This window comes from Procambarus clarkii, chromosome 53 (genome assembly GCF_040958095.1).
Source record: "Procambarus clarkii isolate CNS0578487 chromosome 53, FALCON_Pclarkii_2.0, whole genome shotgun sequence".
In the NCBI taxonomy this organism is placed as follows: domain Eukaryota; kingdom Metazoa; phylum Arthropoda; class Malacostraca; order Decapoda; family Cambaridae; genus Procambarus; species Procambarus clarkii.
In genome coordinates, this window is record NC_091202.1 from 4,901,930 (window position 1) to 4,918,952 (window position 17,023).

The window sequence follows — 17,023 nt, forward strand, 5'->3', positions numbered from 1 at the left end:
ATGAAAAATGTAACCTGGATATAAATAGGATCTGCCTCGAATGGGCCAATAGGCCTTTTGCAGTTCCCTTCATTCCGCCTCATATAGCCAGTAAGTCTTTTGCTTTTACCTTTATTCATATGTTCTAATGCGTACAAGTTCATGAATGAACATAACAAAAGAGATATTACTATTGTATTAAAAGTATCAAGACCAAACAATGTGTATCAATTTAATAAGTTTAGATTTCGGAAATGCCTGGGTAAATACTGGTTCGGTAGCTGTGTTGTTGATTTGTTGAGCAATTTCCGTGTAACATAATAGAAGTAGGATTCCTTGATTGTTTCAAGCGTAGGGTAGAAATTCATATATGAATGATGTAACGTAGAAAATAAATAGGACCTGCCTCGAATGGGCCAATAGGCATTCTGCAGTTCCCTTTATTCTTCCTGATATAGCCAGTAAGCCTTTTGCGTTTACCTTTATTCATATGTTTTAATGAGTACAAGTTCATGAATGGACATAACAAAAGAGATATTACTATTGTATTAAAAGTATCAAGACCAAACAATATGTATCAATTTAATAAGTTTAGATTTCGGAAATGCCTGGGTAAATACTGGTTCGGTAGCAGTGTTGTTGATTTGTTGAGCAATTTCCGTGTAACATAATAGAAGTAGGATTCCTTGATTGTTTCAAGCGTAGGGTAGAAATTCATATATGAATGATGTAACGTCGAAAATAAATAGGATCTGCCTCGAATGGGCCAATAGGCCTTCTGCAGTTCCCTTCATTCTTCCTCATATAGCCAGTAAGCCTTTTGCGTTTACCTTTATACATATGTTCTAATGAGTACAAGTTCATGAATGGACATAACAAAAGAGATATTACTATTGTATTTAAAGTATCAAGACCAAACAATGTGTATCAATTTAATAAGTTTAGATTTAGGAAATGCCTGGGTAAATACTGCATTGGTAACAGGGGTGTTGGTTTGTGGAACCAATTACCGCGTAAGATAAAAGAAGTAGGATCCATTGATTGTTTTCAGCGTAGAATGGACATATATATAAAATTGATTGGGTGGTTATAACAACCTGTCCTCTTAAAAAGAACGTCGCTTTTGGCCGTTTGCCCGTATGGCCGAATTTGGACGTAATTTGAAAATGAAAATAAATTGGGGATTTTTTTCAACAACAGTAAGTTAAGGGTCCTCTGATAGGTTAGGTAGGCAGGAAATTCTCATAAAGTTTCATAACGTTTTGAAAAATGTTAATTTAAAGTGTCCTCTCATAACCTCTGCGCGTACGCCGGACGACTCAAATAGAAAACGGAACAGAACGTCACTTTTGTGAGTCGATTTCACTTCAAATTACGTCCAAATTTGGCCATAGCGCGCATAAGAGCGAAAAATGACGTTATTTTTAAGAGGACGGGTTGGGTTATAAATAGGCAAGGCCTCATATATTCAAATAGGACTTCTGCTCTTACCTTCATTCTTGGGTTCTTACAATAGTACATAGGTAATGATGTTAAAGTTAATGGATATAAGCTTGTTGGTGGTGAGATTGCAAAACTGATCTGAGTAATTACGACCAGTAAGAATGCAATACCAAAAAATTAATGCTTACACAAACAAATCCATAATCGCCGTGATGAGGGTGTACGGAAATGATGGGATCATCCCTGGCGTACGCTCGAACCCTCATCATTCATTGCCCTTGTGGGTTTGTTCATTTGATGCATCGCTCTATTGTGATTTCTGCGTGTATTAATGCATACATGTTTGAAATAGGGAAAAGAGGATACTAAGAACTTTTTTCTCCAAGCGTTAGAAATGAAATACTTATTCTTCGGTAGCAAATTGTTCATGTTATATTTCTGTAGTACAGTTTTGGTCGTTATAATATACAATGGACATGAATACACTGGAGAAAGCGTCTATCAAAGGAGGACAAAGTTAACTCTCCCTCGTTCTATTGGCCACGATTGCATATCACCAGACTTCACCTGACTAGATATAGTATATAATTCCGCATGCGCAACTCATACCTTCACTTGCTTGATCAGTCCTCTCCTGACTGCACTGTTGCCTTACTCTCGCCCGTTGCTGTAGCCATGGTCAAGACAGAGCCATCTGTGGAGATTTTCGTCTTGCCCAACAAGCTTCTGATGATTAAGGAGCAAGTAAGAATAATGGAGCTCTCAGCAGCTAAGATCTCGAAACTCAGGCGTCGCAACAAAGGCTTGCACAGATATTTTATGTTGAGAAACCTCAAAAGAAGAATGCAGCTCGAGTTAGTGAGGGACACAACGAAATTTGCGGAAGACCTATGTAGCGATAATCCTTCCCCGTAGCTGCTTATCACGAGACACGTTAAAATGCACTCCTCAGACATCAACGCTTACACAAACAAATCCATAATCGCCGTGATGAGGGTGTACGGAAATGATGGGATCATCCCTGGCGTACGCTCGAACCCTCATCATTCATTGCCCTTGTGGGTTTGTTCATTTGATGCATCGCTCTATTGTGATTTCTGCGTGTATTAATGCATACATGTTTGAAATAGGGAAAAGAGGATACTAAGAACTTTTTTCTCCAAGCGTTAGAAATGAAATACTTATTCTTCGGTAGCAAATTGTTCATGTTATATTTCTGTAGTACAGTTTTGGTCGTTATAATATACAATGGACATGAATACACTGGAGAAAGCGTCTATCAAAGGAGGACAAAGTTAACTCTCCCTCGTTCTATTGGCCACGATTGCATATCACCAGACTTCACCTGACTAGATATAGTATATAATTCCGCATGCGCAACTCATACCTTCACTTGCTTGATCAGTCCTCTCCTGACTGCACTGTTGCCTTACTCTCGCCCGTTGCTGTAGCCATGGTCAAGACAGAGCCATCTGTGGAGATTTTCGTCTTGCCCAACAAGCTTCTGATGATTAAGGAGCAAGTAAGAATAATGGAGCTCTCAGCAGCTAAGATCTCGAAACTCAGGCGTCGCAACAAAGGCTTGCACAGATATTTTATGTTGAGAAACCTCAAAAGAAGAATGCAGCTCGAGTTAGTGAGGGACACAACGAAATTTGCGGAAGACCTATGTAGCGATAATCCTTCCCCGTAGCTGCTTATCACGAGACACGTTAAAATGCACTCCTCAGACATCAACGACCAGTCTCCTTAAGGGACACAGACGAGGACAAATTTGGAATGACCAAAAAATCAATGAATAAATGATCGTAATAAGGTAAATTTGACTGATATTTTTATCGAAACCTTAGTGATAAGACAGCTGGTGTTGTTCATCAGCTATATCTTCCTCATTTTAGGCCCCATTTACATTTTGAAGTTCAGGTTAAAAGAGGACGCTAGGATTTACCAATTGAAGTGTTAGTAATAGGACACCTGGTGTGGTTCTTCAGCTATATCTTACTCTGGATAGGCCCCATTTACATTATGCATTTCAAATTTGGTCCCCATACTATAGTATGGATATAAATTCACTTGAACGTGTCCAACTTAAGATGGCAAAGTTTACTCCCCAAATTAGAAACCTTTAATATGAAGAAAGATTTAACTAAGATAAAATTGTAATCACAGGAAAGGCAAGGAGTTAGGGGTGACATGATAGAGGTTTATAAGTGGAAAAATGAACATACCAAAGCAAATAATAATAAGGAATTAATAGGTCAACACAACATAGAACTTGCAACAATAGGTATAAATTGAATAAGTTTAGATTCAGGAAAGACCTGGGTAAATACTGGTTCGGTAGCAGTGTTGTTGATTTCTTGAGCAATTTCCGTGTAACATAATAAAAGTAGGATTCATTGATTGTTTCAAGCGAAGGTTAGAAAATCATGTATGAAAAATGTAACCTGGATATAAATAGGATCTGCCTCGAATGGGCCAATAGGCCTTTTGCAGTTCCCTTCATTCCGCCTCATATAGCCAGTAAGTCTTTTGCTTTTACCTTTATTCATATGTTCTAATGCGTACAAGTTCATGAATGAACATAACAAAAGAGATATTACTATTGTATTAAAAGTATCAAGACCAAACAATGTGTATCAATTTAATAAGTTTAGATTTCGGAAATGCCTGGGTAAATACTGGTTCGGTAGCTGTGTTGTTGATTTGTTGAGCAATTTCCGTGTAACATAATAGAAGTAGGATTCCTTGATTGTTTCAAGCGTAGGGTAGAAATTCATATATGAATGATGTAACGTAGAAAATAAATAGGACCTGCCTCGAATGGGCCAATAGGCATTCTGCAGTTCCCTTTATTCTTCCTGATATAGCCAGTAAGCCTTTTGCGTTTACCTTTATTCATATGTTTTAATGAGTACAAGTTCATGAATGGACATAACAAAAGAGATATTACTATTGTATTAAAAGTATCAAGACCAAACAATATGTATCAATTTAATAAGTTTAGATTTCGGAAATGCCTGGGTAAATACTGGTTCGGTAGCAGTGTTGTTGATTTGTTGAGCAATTTCCGTGTAACATAATAGAAGTAGGATTCCTTGATTGTTTCAAGCGTAGGGTAGAAATTCATATATGAATGATGTAACGTCGAAAATAAATAGGATCTGCCTCGAATGGGCCAATAGGCCTTCTGCAGTTCCCTTCATTCTTCCTCATATAGCCAGTAAGCCTTTTGCGTTTACCTTTATACATATGTTCTAATGAGTACAAGTTCATGAATGGACATAACAAAAGAGATATTACTATTGTATTTAAAGTATCAAGACCAAACAATGTGTATCAATTTAATAAGTTTAGATTTAGGAAATGCCTGGGTAAATACTGCATTGGTAACAGGGGTGTTGGTTTGTGGAACCAATTACCGCGTAAGATAAAAGAAGTAGGATCCATTGATTGTTTTCAGCGTAGAATGGACATATATATAAAATTGATTGGGTGGTTATAACAACCTGTCCTCTTAAAAAGAACGTCGCTTTTGGCCGTTTGCCCGTATGGCCGAATTTGGACGTAATTTGAAAATGAAAATAAATTGGGGATTTTTTTCAACAACAGTAAGTTAAGGGTCCTCTGATAGGTTAGGTAGGCAGGAAATTCTCATAAAGTTTCATAACGTTTTGAAAAATGTTAATTTAAAGTGTCCTCTCATAACCTCTGCGCGTACGCCGGACGACTCAAATAGAAAACGGAACAGAACGTCACTTTTGTGAGTCGATTTCACTTCAAATTACGTCCAAATTTGGCCATAGCGCGCATAAGAGCGAAAAATGACGTTATTTTTAAGAGGACGGGTTGGGTTATAAATAGGCAAGGCCTCATATATTCAAATAGGACTTCTGCTCTTACCTTCATTCTTGGGTTCTTACAATAGTACATAGGTAATGATGTTAAAGTTAATGGATATAAGCTTGTTGGTGGTGAGATTGCAAAACTGATCTGAGTAATTACGACCAGTAAGAATGCAATACCAAAAAATTAATGCTTACACAAACAAATCCATAATCGCCGTGATGAGGGTGTACGGAAATGATGGGATCATCCCTGGCGTACGCTCGAACCCTCATCATTCATTGCCCTTGTGGGTTTGTTCATTTGATGCATCGCTCTATTGTGATTTCTGCGTGTATTAATGCATACATGTTTGAAATAGGGAAAAGAGGATACTAAGAACTTTTTTCTCCAAGCGTTAGAAATGAAATACTTATTCTTCGGTAGCAAATTGTTCATGTTATATTTCTGTAGTACAGTTTTGGTCGTTATAATATACAATGGACATGAATACACTGGAGAAAGCGTCTATCAAAGGAGGACAAAGTTAACTCTCCCTCGTTCTATTGGCCACGATTGCATATCACCAGACTTCACCTGACTAGATATAGTATATAATTCCGCATGCGCAACTCATACCTTCACTTGCTTGATCAGTCCTCTCCTGACTGCACTGTTGCCTTACTCTCGCCCGTTGCTGTAGCCATGGTCAAGACAGAGCCATCTGTGGAGATTTTCGTCTTGCCCAACAAGCTTCTGATGATTAAGGAGCAAGTAAGAATAATGGAGCTCTCAGCAGCTAAGATCTCGAAACTCAGGCGTCGCAACAAAGGCTTGCACAGATATTTTATGTTGAGAAACCTCAAAAGAAGAATGCAGCTCGAGTTAGTGAGGGACACAACGAAATTTGCGGAAGACCTATGTAGCGATAATCCTTCCCCGTAGCTGCTTATCACGAGACACGTTAAAATGCACTCCTCAGACATCAACGACCAGTCTCCTTAAGGGACACAGACGAGGACAAATTTGGAATGACCAAAAAATCAATGAATAAATGATCGTAATAAGGTAAATTTGACTGATATTTTTATCGAAACGTTAGTGATAAGACAGCTGGTGTTGTTCATCAGCTATATCTTCCTCATTTTAGGCCCCATTTACATTTTGAAGTTCAGGTTAAAAGAGGACGCTAGGATTTACCAATTGAAGTGTTAGTAATAGGACACCTGGTGTGGTTCTTCAGCTATATCTTACTCTGGATAGGCCCCATTTACATTATGCATTTCAAATTTGGTTCCCATACTATAGTATGGATATAAATTCACTTGAACGTGTCCAACTTAAGATGGCAAAGTTTACTCCCCAAATTAGAAACCTTTAATATGAAGAAAGATTTAACTAAGATAAAATTGTAATCACAGGAAAGGCAAGGAGTTAGGGGTGACATGATAGAGGTTTAGAAGTGGAAAAATGGACATACCAAAGCAAATAATAATAAGGAATTAATAGGTCAACACAACATAGAACTTGCAACAATAGGTATAAATTAAATAAGTTTAGATTCAGGAAAGACCTGGGTAAATACTGGTTCGGTAGCAGTGTTGTTGATTTCTTGAGTAATTTCCGTGTAACATAATAAAAGTAGGATTCATTGATTGTTTCAAGCGAAGGTTAGAAAATCATGTATGAAAAATGTAACCTGGATATAAATAGGATCTGCCTCGAATGGGCCAATAGGCCTTCTGCAGTTCCCTTCATTCTGCCTCATATAGCCAGTAAGTCTTTTGCTTTTACCTTTATTCATATGTTCTAATGCGTACAAGTTCATGAATGAACATAACAAAAGAGATATTACTATTGTATTAAAAGTATCAAGACCAAACAATGTGTATCAATTTAATAAGTTTAGATTTCGGAAATGCCTGGGTAAATACTGGTTCGGTAGCTGTGTTGTTGATTTGTTGAGCAATTTCCGTGTAACATAATAGAAGTAGGATTCCTTGATTGTTTCAAGCGTAGGGTAGAAATTCATATATGAATGATGTAACGTAGAAAATAAATAGGATCTGCCTCGAATGGGCCAATAGGCATTCTGCAGTTCCCTTTATTCTTCCTGATATAGCCAGTAAGCCTTTTGCGTTTACCTTTATTCATATGTTTTAATGAGTACAAGTTTATGAATGGACATAACAAAAGAGATATTACTATTGTATTAAAAGTATCAAGACCAAACAATGTGTATCAATTTAATAAGTTTAGATTTCGGAAATGCCTGGGTAAATACTGGTTCGGTAGCTGTGTTGTTGATTTGTTGAGCAATTTCCGTGTAACATAATAGAAGTAGGATTCCTTGATTGTTTCAAGCGTAGGGTAGAAATTCATATATGAATGATGTAACGTCGAAAATAAATAGGATCTGCCTCGAATGGGCCAATAGGCCTTCTGCAGTTCCCTTCATTCTTCCTCATATAGCCAGTAAGCCTTTTGCGTTTACCTTTATACATATGTTCTAATGAGTACAAGTTCATGAATGGACATAACAAAAGAGATATTACTATTGTATTTAAAGTATCAAGACCAAACAATGTGTATCAATTTAATAAGTTTAGATTTAGGAAATGCCTGGGTAAATACTGCATTGGTAACAGGGGTGTTGGTTTGTGGAACCAATTACCGCGTAAGATAAAAGAAGTAGGATCCATTGATTGTTTTCAGCGTAGACTGGACATATATATAAAATTGATTGGGTGGTTATAACAACCTGTCCTCTTAAAAAGAACGTCGCTTTTGGCCGTTTGCCCGTATGGCCGAATTTGGACGTAAATTGAAAATGAAAAAAAAATGAAAATAAATTGGGGATTTTTTTTCAACAACAGTAAGTTAAGGTTCCTCTGATAGGTTAGGTAGGCAGGAAATTCTCATAAAGTTTCATAACGTTTTGAAAAATGTTAATTTAAAGTGTCCTCTCATAACCTCTGCGCGTACGCCGGACGACTCAAATAGAAAACGGAACAGAACGTCACTTTTGTGAGTCGATTTCACTTCAAATTACGTCCAAATTTGGCCATAGCGCGCATAAGAGCGAAAAATGACGTTATTTTTAAGAGGACGGGTTGGGTTATAAATAGGCAAGGCCTCATATATTCCAATAGGACTTCTGCTCTTACCTTCATTCTTGGGTTCTTACAATAGTACATAGGTAATGATGTTAAAGTTAATGGATATAAGCTTGTTGGTGGTGAGATTGCAAAACTGATCTGAGTAATTACGACCAGTAAGAATGCAATACCAAAAAATTAATGCTTACACAAACAAATCCACAATCGCCGTGATGAGGGTGTACGGAAATGATGGGATCATCCCTGGCGTACGCTCGAACCCTCATCATTCATTGCCCTTGTGGGTTTGTTCATTTGATGCATCGCTCTATTGTGATTTCTGCGTGTATTAATGCATACATGTTTGAAATAGGGAAAAGAGGATACTAAGAACTTTTTTCTCCAAGCGTTAGAAATGAAATACTTATTCTTCGGTAGCAAATTGTTCATGTTATATTTCTGTAGTACAGTTTTGGTCGTTATAATATACAATGGACATGAATACACTGGAGAAAGCGTCTATCAAAGGAGGACAAAGTTAACTCTCCCTCGTTCTATTGGCCACGATTGCATATCACCAGACTTCACCTGACTAGATATAGTATATAATTCCGCATGCGCAACTCATACCTTCACTTGCTTGATCAGTCCTCTCCTGACTGCACTGTTGCCTTACTCTCGCCCGTTGCTGTAGCCATGGTCAAGACAGAGCCATCTGTGGAGATTTTCGTCTTGCCCAACAAGCTTCTGATGATTAAGGAGCAAGTAAGAATAATGGAGCTCTCAGCAGCTAAGATCTCGAAACTCAGGCGTCGCAACAAAGGCTTGCACAGATATTTTATGTTGAGAAACCTCAAAAGAAGAATGCAGCTCGAGTTAGTGAGGGACACAACGAAATTTGCGGAAGACCTATGTAGCGATAATCCTTCCCCGTAGCTGCTTATCACGAGACACGTTAAAATGCACTCCTCAGACATCAACGACCAGTCTCCTTAAGGGACACAGACGAGGACAAATTTGGAATGACCAAAAAATCAATGAACAAATGATCGTAATAAGGTAAATTTGACTGATATTTTTATCGAAACGTTAGTGATAAGACAGCTGGTGTTGTTCATCAGCTATATCTTCCTCATTTTAGGCCCCATTTACATTTTGAAGTTCAGGTTAAAAGAGGACGCTAGGATTTACCAATTGAAGTGTTAGTAATAGGACACCTGGTGTGGTTCTTCAGCTATATCTTACTCTGGATAGGCCCCATTTACATTATGCATTTCAAATTTGGTCCCCATACTATAGTATGGATATAAATTCACTTGAACGTGTCCAACTTAAGATGGCAAAGTTTACTCCCCAAATTAGAAACCTTTAATATGAAGAAAGATTTAACTAAGATAAAATTGTAATCACAGGAAAGGCAAGGAGTTAGGGGTGACATGATAGAGGTTTAGAAGTGGAAAAATGGACATACCAAAGCAAATAATAATAAGGAATTAATAGGTCAACACAACATAGAACTTGCAACAATAGGTATAAATTGAATAAGTTTAGATTCAGGAAAGACCTGGGTAAATACTGGTTCGGTAGCAGTGTTGTTGATTTTTTGAGCAATTTCCGTGTAACATAATAGAAGTAGGATTCATTGATTGTTTCAAGCGAAGGTTAGAAAATCATGTATGAAAAATGTAACCTGGATATAAATAGGATCTGCCTCGAATGGGCCAATAGGCCTTCTGCAGTTCCCTTCATTCTGCCTCATATAGCCAGTAAGTCTTTTGCTTTTACCTTTATTCATATGTTCTAATGCGTACAAGTTCATGAATGAACATAACAAAAGAGATATTACTATTGTATTAAAAGTATCAAGACCAAACAATGTGTATCAATTTAATAAGTTTAGATTTCGGAAATGCCTGGGTAAATACTGGTTCGGTAGCTGTGTTGTTGATTTGTTGAGCAATTTCCGTGTAACATAATAGAAGTAGGATTCCTTGATTGTTTCAAGCGTAGGGTAGAAATTCATATATGAATGATGTAACGTAGAAAATAAATAGGATCTGCCTCGAATGGGCCAATAGGCATTCTGCAGTTCCCTTTATTCTTCCTGATATAGCCAGTAAGCCTTTTGCGTTTACCTTTATTCATATGTTTTAATGAGTACAAGTTCATGAATGGACATAACAAAAGAGATATTACTATTGTATTAAAAGTATCAAGACCAAACAATATGTATCAATTTAATAAGTTTAGATTTCGGAAATGCCTGGGTAAATACTGGTTCGGTAGCAGTGTTGTTGATTTGTTGAGCAATTTCCGTGTAACATAATAGAAGTAGGATTCCTTGATTGTTTCAAGCGTAGGGTAGAAATTCATATATGAATGATGTAACGTCGAAAATAAATAGGATCTGCCTCGAATGGGCCAATAGGCCTTCTGCAGTTCCCTTCATTCTTCCTCATATAGCCAGTAAGCCTTTTGCGTTTACCTTTATACATATGTTCTAATGAGTACAAGTTCATGAATGGACATAACAAAAGAGATATTACTATTGTATTTAAAGTATCAAGACCAAACAATGTGTATCAATTTAATAAGTTTAGATTTAGGAAATGCCTGGGTAAATACTGCATTGGTAACAGGGGTGTTGGTTTGTGGAACCAATTACCGCGTAAGATAAAAGAAGTAGGATCCATTGATTGTTTTCAGCGTAGACTGGACATATATATAAAATTGATTGGGTGGTTATAACAACCTGTCCTCTTAAAAAGAACGTCGCTTTTGGCCGTTTGCCCGTATGGCCGAATTTGGACGTAAATTGAAAATGAAAATAAATTGGGGATTTTTTTTCAACAACAGTAAGTTAAGGTTCCTCTGATAGGTTAGGTAGGCAGGAAATTCTCATAAAGTTTCATAACGTTTTGAAAAATGTTAATTTAAAGTGTCCTCTCATAACCTCTGCGCGTACGCCGGACGACTCAAATAGAAAACGGAACAGAACGTCACTTTTGTGAGTCGATTTCACTTCAAATTACGTCCAAATTTGGCCATAGCGCGCATAAGAGCGAAAAATGACGTTATTTTTAAGAGGACGGGTTGGGTTATAAATAGGAAAGGCCTCATATGTTCCAATAGGACTTCTGCTCTTACCTTCATTCTTGGGTTCTTACAATAGTACATAGGTAATGATGTTAAAGTTAATGGATATAAGCTTGTTGGTGGTGAGATTGCAAAACTGATCTGAGTAATTACGACCAGTAAGAATGCAATACCAAAAAATTAATGCTTACACAAACAAACCCACAATCGCCGTGATGAGGGTGTACGGAAATGATGGGATCATCCCTGGCGTACGCTCGAACCCTCATCATTCATTGCCCTTGTGGGTTTGTTCATTTGATGCATCGCGCTATTGTGATTTCTGCGTGTATTAATGCATACATGTTTGAAATAGGGAAAAGAGGATACTAAGAACTTTTTTCTCCAAGCGTTAGAAATGAAATACTTATTCTTCGGTAGTAAATTGTTCATGTTATATTTCTGTAGTACAGTTTTGGTCGTTATAATATACAATGGACATGAATACACTGGAGAAAGCGTCTATCAAAGGAGGACAAAGTTAACTCTCCCTCGTTCTATTGGCCACGATTGCATATCACCAGACTTCACCTGACTAGATATAGTATATAATTCCGCATGCGCAACTCATACCTTCACTTGCTTGATCAGTCCTCTCCTGACTGCACTGTTGCCTTACTCTCGCCCGTTGCTGTAGCCATGGTCAAGACTAAGCCATCTGTGGAGACTTTCGTCTTGCCCAACAAGCTTCTGATGATTAAGGAGCAAGTAAGAATAATGGAGCTCTCAGCAGCTAAGATCTCGAAACTCAGGCGTCGCAACAAAGGCTTGCACAGATATGTTATGTTGAGAAACCTCAAAAGAAGAATGCAGCTCGAGTTAGTGAGGGACACAACGAAATTTGCGGAAGACCTATGTAGCGATAATCCTTCCCCGTAGCTGCTTACCACGAGACACATTAAAATGCACTCCTCAGACATCAACGACCAGTCTGCTTAAGGGACACAGACGAGGACAAATTTGGAATGACCAAAAAATCAATGAATAAATGATCGTAATAAGGTAAATTTGACTGATATTTTTATCGAAACGTTAGTGATAAGACAGCTGGTGTTGTTCATCAGCTATATCTTCCTCATTTTAGGCCCCATTTACATTTTGAAGTTCAGGTTAAAAGAGGACGCTAGGATTTACCAATTGAAGTGTTAGTAATAGGACACCTGGTGTTGTTCTTCAGCTATATCTTACTCTGGATAGGCCCCATTTAGATTATGCATTTCAAATTTGGTCTCCATACTATAGTATGGATATAAATTCACTTGAACGTGTCCAACGTAAGATGGCAAAGTTTACTCCCCAAATTAGATACCTTTTATATGAAGAAAGATTTAACTAAGATAAAATTGTAATCACGGTAAAGGCAAGGAGTTAGGGGTGACATGATAGAGGTTTAGAAGTGGAAAAATGGACATACCAAAGGGAAAATTAATAAATAATTAATAGGTCAACACAACATAGAACTTGCAACAATAGGTATAAATTGAATAAGTTTAGATTCAGGAAAGACCTGGGTAAATACTGGTTCGGTAGCAGTGTTGTTGATTTCTTGAGCAATTTCCGTGTAACATAATAAAAGTAGGATTCATTGATTGTTTCAAGCGAAGGTTAGAAAATCATGTATGAAAAATGTAACCTGGATATAAATAGGATCTGCCTCGAATGGGCCAATAGGCCTTCTGCAGTTCCCTTCATTCTGCCTCATATAGCCAGTAAGTCTTTTGCTTTTACCTTTATTCATATGTTCTAATGCGTACAAGTTCATGAATGAACATAACAAAAGAGATATTACTATTGTATTAAAAGTATCAAGACCAAACAATGTGTATCAATTTAATAAGTTTAGATTTCGGAAATGCCTGGGTAAATACTGGTTCGGTAGCTGTGTTGTTGATTTGTTGAGCAATTTCCGTGTAACATAATAGAAGTAGGATTCCTTGATTGTTTCAAGCGTAGGGTAGAAATTCATATATGAATGATGTAACGTAGAAAATAAATAGGATCTGCCTCGAATGGGCCAATAGGCATTCTGCAGTTCCCTTTATTCTTCCTGATATAGCCAGTAAGCCTTTTGCGTTTACCTTTATTCATATGTTTTAATGAGTACAAGTTCATGAATGGACATAACAAAAGAGATATTACTATTGTATTAAAAGTATCAAGACCAAACAATATGTATCAATTTAATAAGTTTAGATTTCGGAAATGCCTGGGTAAATACTGGTTCGGTAGCAGTGTTGTTGATTTGTTGAGCAATTTCCGTGTAACATAATAGAAGTAGGATTCCTTGATTGTTTCAAGCGTAGGGTAGAAATTCATATATGAATGATGTAACGTCGAAAATAAATAGGATCTGCCTCGAATGGGCCAATAGGCCTTCTGCAGTTCCCTTCATTCTTCCTCATATAGCCAGTAAGCCTTTTGCGTTTACCTTTATACATATGTTCTAATGAGTACAAGTTCATGAATGGACATAACAAAAGAGATATTACTATTGTATTTAAAGTATCAAGACCAAACAATGTGTATCAATTTAATAAGTTTAGATTTAGGAAATGCCTGGGTAAATACTGCATTGGTAACAGGGGTGTTGGTTTGTGGAACCAATTACCGCGTAAGATAAAAGAAGTAGGATCCATTGATTGTTTTCAGCGTAGACTGGACATATATATAAAATTGATTGGGTGGTTATAACAACCTGTCCTCTTAAAAAGAACGTCGCTTTTGGCCGTTTGCCCGTATGGCCGAATTTGGACGTAAATTGAAAATGAAAATAAATTGGGGATTTTTTTTCAACAACAGTAAGTTAAGGTTCCTCTGATAGGTTAGGTAGGCAGGAAATTCTCATAAAGTTTCATAACGTTTTGAAAAATGTTAATTTAAAGTGTCCTCTCATAACCTCTGCGCGTACGCCGGACGACTCAAATAGAAAACGGAACAAAACGTCACTTTTGTGAGTCGATTTCACTTCAAATTACGTCCAAATTTGGCCATAGCGCGCATAAGAGTGAAAAATGACGTTATTTTTAAGAGGACGGGTTGGGTTATAAATAGGAAAGGCCTCATATGTTCCAATAGGACTTCTGCTCTTACCTTCATTCTTGGGTTCGTACAATAGTACATAGGTAATGATGTTAAAGTTAATGGATATAAGCTTGTTGGTGGTGAGATTGCAAAACTGATCTGAGTAATTACGACCAGTAAGAATGCAATACCAAAAAATTAATGCTTACACAAACAAATCCACAATCGCCGTGATGAGGGTGTACGGAAATGATGGGATCATCCCTGGCGTACGCTCGAACCCTCAGCATTCATTGCCCTTGTGGGTTTGTTCATTTGATGCATCGCGCTATTGTGATTTCTGCGTGTATTAATGCATACATGTTTGAAATAGGGAAAAGAGGATACTAAGAACTTTTTTCTCCAAGCGTTAGAAATGAAATACTTATTCTTCGGTAGCAAATTGTTCATGTTATATTTCTGTAGTACAGTTTTGGTCGTTATAATATACAATGGACATGAATACACTGGAGAAAGCGTCTATCAAAGGAGGACAAAGTTAACTCTCCCTCGTTCTATTGGCCACGATTGCATATCACCAGACTTCACCTGACTAGATATAGTATATAATTCCGCATGCGCAACTCATACCTTCACTTGCTTGATCAGTCCTCTCCTGACTGCACTGTTGCCCTACTCTCGCCCGTTGCTGTAGCCATGGTCAAGACAAAGCCATCTGTGGAGATTTTCGTCTTGCCCAACAAGCTTCTGATGATTAAGGAGCAAGTAAGAATAATGGAGCTCTCAGCAGCTAAGATCTCGAAACTCAGGCGTCGCAACAAAGGCTTGCACAGATATGTTATGTTGAGAAACCTCAAAAGAAGAATGCAGCTCGAGTTAGTGAGGGACACAACGAAATTTGCGGAAGACCTATGTAGCGATAATCCTTCCCCGTAGCTGCTTATCACGAGACACGTTAAAATGCACTCCTCAGACATCAACGACCAGTCTGCTTAAGGGACACAGACGAGGACAAATTTGGAATGACCAAAAAATCAATGAATAAATGATCGTAATAAGGTAAATTTGACTGATATTTTTATCGAAACGTTAGTGATAAGACAGCTGGTGTTGTTCATCAGCTATATCTTCCTCATTTTAGGCCCCATTTACATTTTGAAGTTCAGGTTAAAAGAGGACGCTAGGATTTACCAATTGAAGTGTTAGTAATAGGACACCTGGTGTTGTTCTTCAGCTATATCTTACTCTGGATAGGCCCCATTTAGATTATGCATTTCAAATTTGGTCTCCATACTATAGTATGGATATAAATTCACTTGAACGTGTCCAACGTAAGATGGCAAAGTTTACTCCCCAAATTAGATACCTTTTATATGAAGAAAGATTTAACTAAGATAAAATTGTAATCACAGGAAAGGCAAGGAGTTAGGGGTGACATGATAGAGGTTTAGAAGTGGAAAAATGGACATACCAAAGGGAAAATTAATTAGGAATTAATAGGTCAACACAACATAGAACTTGCAACAATAGGTATAAATTGAATAAGTTTAGATTCAGGAAAGACCTGGGTAAATACTGGTTCGGTAGCAGTGTTGTTGATTTGTTGAGCAATTTCCGTGTAACATAATAAAAGTAGGATTCCTTGATTGTTTCAAGCGAAGGTTAGAAAATCATGTATGAAAAATGTAACCTGGATATAAATAGGATCTGCCTCAAATGGGCCAATAGGCCTTCTGCAGTTCCCTTCATTCTGCCTCATATAGCCAATAAGTTTTTTGCTTTTACCTTTATTCATATGTTCTAATGCGTACAAGTTCATGAATGGACATAACAAAAGAGATAATACTATTGTATTAAAAGTATCAAGGCCAAACAATGTGTATCAATTTAATAAGTTTAGATTTCGGAAATGCCTGGGTAAATACTGGTTCGGTATCAGTGTTGTTGATTTGTTGAGCAATTTCCATGTAACATAATAGAAGTAGGATTCCTTGATTGTTTCGAGCGTAGGGTAGAAATTCGTATATGAATGATGTAACGTTGAAAATAAATAGGATCTGCCTCGAATGGGCCAATAGGCCTTCTGCAGTTCCCTTCATTCTGCCTCATATAGCCAGTAAGTCTTTTGCTTTTACCTTTATTCATATGTTCTAATGCGTACAAGTTCATGAATGGACATAACAAAAGAGATATTACTATTGTATTAAAAGTATCAAGACCAAACAATGTGTTTCAATTTAATAAGTTTAGATTTCGGAAATGCCTGGGTAAATACTGGTTCGGTATCAGTGTTGTTGATTTGTTGAGCAATTTCCATGTAACATAATAGAAGTAGGATTCCTTGATTGTTTCGAGCGTAGGGTAGAAATTCGAATATGAATGATGTAACGTTGAAAATAAATAGGATCTGCCTCGAATGGGCCAATAGGCCTTCTGCAGTTCCCTTCATTCTGCCTCATATTGCCAGTAAGTCTTTTGCTTTTACCTTTATTCATATGTTCTAATGCGTACAAGTTCATGAA